Here is a 6,121-nt window from a genome sequence, read left to right on the forward strand (position 1 = left end):
GGGATAACATCTGCTCTTAGCGTGATTGCCGTGTATTGATGTGGCTTTATGGCGCGCAGCAGGCTGTAGGCAACAAAGTAAGCTTACGGTCGTTAATGTTCCCTACTACGTGAAATTCGAGGCCGCTGGAATATTGCGCCGCGTACAACTCGACGTGCTTCATCGCGTTCCAAGCGAAATTTATAAAGTTACGATACAAGCCAGTACGGGCAAGAAATTCGAAAACTGTTTGGTCAAACTTAAAAACTGTTAGAATCTACGAAATATTAATATTATATATTATATATAACTTATTTATCTATTGCTGAAAGGAAACTTCGAGATGACACGAAGTTATAAAAAATATATATATTTTGTTCTCTAACTCATCTGCTCTCGATTTTATTTATAGATACGAGACTTTAAAAACAATATGAATGGTTAATTTTATATTTGTTTTAAATCTATCAGAAGCAATCAGGCTTATATCATGTTTGTAAGTTTTTTTTTGAACAACACATGATATTTATGTATGTAATACTTATTTATATAAGTGAAACAGAATTAGCCTATGAGCAACGAGTTATGCCCACAGAACGATGATCCGTACTGTGTTGTAATAGACACGTGTAATAATCATTATAATACTCTTTTATACATTACATAAGAGAAAATCTTTTATCGTACAAATCTCGGTAATCAATATTGTACAATCAATTGATGTTAATGAAAAAATTATATAATTATTTTTTTCTTGTGATGTGTTATTGATAAAGCATTTTCCATTGCAGTTGATTTTATTTAACTTAATTAATACTAAGTATGATATTATTTTAAAAGAAGGTATAAAATGTAATATATATGTCTTGTTGTAATAATAATAAAAAATTAGTGATTAGAGTGAGTTTAAAATAACGTATTTTACTCGTCAATTTATTTCCGTTCACGGATTCATCAAGTCAAGGGTGTATTGTGTGAAATCAGTGAATCGGAGAAAGTGAAGGATGACATTCTTTTCGTATATTTCTTTGTTTTCGTGTTACTGAATCTTGTATTTCGTTCAATTCGCATACATACGTAGATAAAAAATTCAGCAAAATTTTTCGTCGGATTTTTTGTCTATTGAATTTTTCAACCTGTTGCATCGTGTATTCTTCTATTTTGTTTTTTAAATATCATTCAAATATTGCGCAACATGTTCTTGTAATATCGAAAGTGAAGATAATTTTTGTTGTGACTATTATTTTTATAACAAATATAAAATAGTTAAAAAACATAAAAATTATAATATTTATTTAAAAATAAATTTTATCTTTTTTTTCTTATTAAATTATAAAATAATATATATATATTAATTATAAAATAATCTTATAAATTATAAAATATATTTATTTGCCGTGAAATTGTTAAAACAATATCAATAATTTAAAGAAAATTGAAAGAACAACATAATTATTATATACTTAATAAACGTATCACTGGATAGATTTGTTTTTTTGCTTAAGACTCGTATGTTTTATCTCGTGTCTTGTACAATACGTAATAGTACTAATGATATATTTCAAGTCGTATTTGTTTTTCATATTTATTACTTGGATATAATTCTGCCGTCATCGCAAGCATTATTTAACACCAGAATTTATGATAATTAAAAAAATTTTCCGAAATGTGAAAAATCAATCTGTAAAACATAATCTCAAATAATTTTTTGATTAATTTATTATGTTATAAATATCAATTAAAATATGGTATGATTTTATAAAATTTTAAAATAACAATCGTATTACGAGTAAAAATACAAAAAAATAACCAGAAAAAAAAAACGGAAAACTTATACATGCATAACGGCTCGAGGGAACGGTACTATGTCCTTCATGGAAACGAGCCTTCTACGAGTCGAAGCTCTATCAATGTAGATCTTAAAGAATCTTTGTTCCTCGAGCACATTATCTCAATATCATATCTTTATTCCCAAAGAATATCATGACATTCATTTAGTATCTAGTCTTAGTATCTAGTTACTTTCAAAATCAGTAACTATAGTTGTAAAAACATTAAAAAAATATATTCCCCCAAAAATATTATTTCTATCGAATTGAATAATGAAATCAATATTTTTATTTCGTATTATTGGATCATAAGATTATTCAATGTAAAATCTAAAGTTATCTTTTTTCTATCGCATTATTTAACACTCAGATACGTACCAAAATGAAATATAAGACTCAATTTAAATAAAGTATATTAATTCGGATGAAATTTAAAACGATACTATGTGTGAAAGATGTGTGTGTGTACACTGGTGGATTCTTCGAAGAAAGAAACTCGTCTGTTTCATTATTCGAGTTGAGTAAAAGTACTTGCGTTGGCACAATTAACGAGCTCCATCAAGAATCCTTACTAGAGATTCGTGTTCGTGGGTATAAAGTACGTATGTGTTTATATATGTTCGCTACCTGTTCGCTATCTCCGATTACATGCTCACCGATGCATTCGAATAAAGACAAAACGAACAATATTGAACAATATTGTTAATAATTTTGTATCAATATAAAAAAAACAATATTTAATTTTTAACGTGTATAATTATATTACTTCAAAGTACAAATAATTAAAAAAGGAAATACTTAATGAAGAAATATATTTTTTAATATTTCTAAATAAATAAAAATATTTTGTCTATAATTTTACAAAAAAATAATGATAACTCGTTATTGAATGTTTTTGATTGCAAACATTATATGCAGATATATAATATATGTAACATCTATACATAACGTTCGTCGATCAACGTGTACGCATGCGTATACTATATGTAGTCACACGGCCAATCGTGACGTCACGCGACACCCGATAACACTTTTGTTGTCGTCGGTCTGTCGTCGTCGTACATATGCGTGACACTCAGTTCAGTTTCGGACACCGACTGAATCTCGTATGAAACATATATTCTATGTTATCAATTATTCTAATTTTTTACAACGAAAATTTTATACGAAATAAATTTTTTTCGTGATCTTCAAGTGATTGCAAATATTCTTGATATTTTGGTGTTTTTTTTTTTTAAATCATGTCACACGAAGGAATGTGGAAAGTGTACTAAGTTTAATACGCCTGATTACAGTTTTGCATAGTTCGAAAGTGAGTTCCAACTATAAATTTACAATATTATTAAACTGTATTGCTTTTTTTTTTTGATATATCATAAAGATTGTGTATTTATTATTATTGCATACTGAAAATATCGCTATTATGATTTAAAAAAATTTTATTGTGGAATTATTAGTTATCAGTTTTATTATGAATATTCAAAATAATATGTAAGTTACATTCTTATATAGCAATAAAATGAAATTTTACGTATAAAAATGATAAAAACGATCTAGAAGTTTTGTTCCAATTTTAAATCTTTATTAGCATTTAATGAATACATTTCATATGTTAGCAATCGATAAATGTAAAAAAGTATAAAATACATAAAAAATTATAAAATATATTTTTAGCGTATTCCCTTGAACAAATTAACTAATTAAAATTTAGAAGATTATTAAGTAATTACTAACTAATTCTTATTTGTGTAATAAAATTACATCATATCTCATAGGAGTGGAAAAATACTCATCAAAGAAAATATATTTTGTAATTATTTTATTTATGGAAAAAACAGACACGTGTGCTCGTTTAAACTATAGTGATCTATTGTGAGAAAAAAATAAAGTGAACGATGATAATCTTAACAATTCACGCAAACGAGCCAAAGCGGACGATAAGTATCATGTACATCAATGATGTTTAATGATTAAATGATTAAGTATTGATGTACACTCTCTGGTTCAGTGTTCGCGTTTATTTATAAATGTGTAAAAGTGTTCGGTGATTTCTTTTTAACCGCATTCCTTTCAAGGCCTCTGCAGGGAATAGATATAGGCAGCAATAGTGTCTGACCCGACCGTCCCTATACACCGCTTTCTACTTTGAACGGTTCAATATGGAGGTTCTCTTCATATCTCTGCTCTGTTTATACATTGTATTTTTGTCCTTTATCTTCAAAACTTTGATAACAATCGAAGAAATTCCGTTACTAAAAACGGTTTTGATAATTCTTTTAAAGTTATTATGCTTCTATAAAAAAAGATAGAATAAAAGCAAATTGAATAGAATAAAAGATAGAATCAAAGAAAATTGAAATAATATGATTGAGAGGAAGCAGTGATTCTCAAAAGATTAAGTATATCGAATGTTTTAAAATGATGCGTTTAAATAGATCTAATTCCGGTCGAGGTCAAAGCTCCGTTTAATTGCCAAACACTGTATTAGTCTGATGAAAATTAAAGCATAGTTTTAAAAATAGCTTACTTTTTAAAATGATTTTTATTAAGATTGGATTATATCTAATAAAATTGGAAATTAGAAATTAATGCTTGATCTTTAAAATTAATCTTTAAATATTTTGATTGAAATTTGTGACATTAGAAATTAATGAATTGAATTTTAATTGCATACATCTTCTCATATACTTTAGATTTTTATAGATTCATATTATATTTTTATAAACATATGTTAATTTAATTAACTTAATAATTAACTCATAATTAGGAAATTTTATTATTTCAATTTAATTTATTGATACTTATGTTGTTTTAAATAATTATATCGAAAAAAATGTAGAAGAAGGGGGAAAAAAAATACGATGTGTGAGAAAATAGAGAAGAATGTATACATATATGCAAGTAAATTTACAGGTAAGAGAAGAGAGAGGATGAGGCACACGAGTCAGCAACTTTATAACAGACTTTACAGGTTAGGTAACGTGTATCCATGGTGGTTTTTTTTCTTTACAGAGAAAGTTAGCTTAGGTGTACTTAGAGCGTAAAATCGTGTTTCTGTATAGCATTAGTCCTTTTCATTTTCTGTAAAGACTTAATTAAATAATCTTTAAGTAATTATTAAATATTATTTATATTTAATTCTCGTATTCATATTAGATGCTATTAGAAATCGTCAAGGAATTTTTTTTTATGATGAGAAATCGTGAAAATAATTTTTTAATTTATAAGGCAATAAAAAATTCAATTGATTTTGTTGTAATAAATGTTCTTTTAATTATCATTTAGTAATGAAATAATAAGATCGTTATTATATATTTATTATAATTAATAAGTGTCACGCAATACAAAATGTATAATTTTTCACGATCAAGATTGCCGGAAATTCCTCTATCGACAATATAACGGCCATCTTATTAATCCACGAAAGTATCAGAGGAGCCATCTATTGGTTGAACAAGTAATTTTCGGAATTATTTCTGTGAACGTATGATTCAAGTAGTCAGTCGCGGAAATCTCTTGAAAACAGATTCATCGTTCTATTAAAGAGATTAAGTGAAAAATCACAAATATTTTGTAAAAAAGTACAATATTCAGTACTTAATTAATGAAATAAATACATCAGTATTAATTATTAAGTACATTTATTTTAAAATATAATTTTAATTATATTTCTTTTATATACAATATCTTTATATGATTTATATATTATTTCAATGAATAAGGAAATTAAAATCAATTATATGTTTTTTATTAATGTGCAAAATCGATTTACAATTTTTTTATATTTTGTTTTGATTATTTAAATTTTTAAAATAAAAAAGAATATACAAAATATTTTCTACAAATATAAAAATACTTAAGTATTATATCTATATTACATTATGAAATTTTCTTGAATCTTTACATTTTTACTTCAAATTCATTCATATTGGAAATTTCAATTATTTGTGTTTAAAGAAACTCGTTACTTTGATATATATATATAAAAAATATATACTCTATAAATAGTATATTACGCACTCTTAATCGCTTACGCATGCTTGAAGTTTACACGATCATTGACATCTTGTGAACTTTTATACAAATTCAATTTAAATTTAGATATACAAAATAATTAAACAAATAGTTATTTCTGATATTCTTTTTATCAACAAAATATCATCAGAAAATAACTAAATATGTTCCAAAGAAAACATGTGCATATAAATCTATTAAATCTTTTTTGCAATTATGTATTAGATAGATATTAATTGTATAGAATCGAATGTTACGAAGCGATTAAATTATTCTCTTGTTTTTTTTTTTTTTTTTTT

The 6,121-nt window shown here is 25.6% G+C and overlaps 1 protein-coding gene across 8 annotated transcripts in view; it reads left to right on the forward strand.

Moving 5' to 3' along the window:
- LOC102673696 overlaps positions 1-6,121 on the forward strand; it is a 57,698-nt gene that overhangs the window by 48,037 nt on the left and 3,540 nt on the right. The window contains exon 1 of one of the 8 annotated variants that reach the window (XM_006621597.2): positions 2,872-3,120. The exons of the other annotated variants lie outside the window; for them this stretch is intronic. The gene's annotated coding sequence lies outside the window, so the exon portion shown is untranslated. Of the gene's footprint in view, positions 1-2,871; positions 3,121-6,121 lie in introns of those variants that run through there. 8 annotated transcript variants of the gene reach the window in all.

This window comes from Apis dorsata, unplaced genomic scaffold, assembly GCF_000469605.1.
Source record: "Apis dorsata unplaced genomic scaffold, Apis dorsata 1.3 scaffold_631, whole genome shotgun sequence".
In the NCBI taxonomy this organism is placed as follows: Eukaryota; Metazoa; Arthropoda; class Insecta; order Hymenoptera; family Apidae; genus Apis; species Apis dorsata.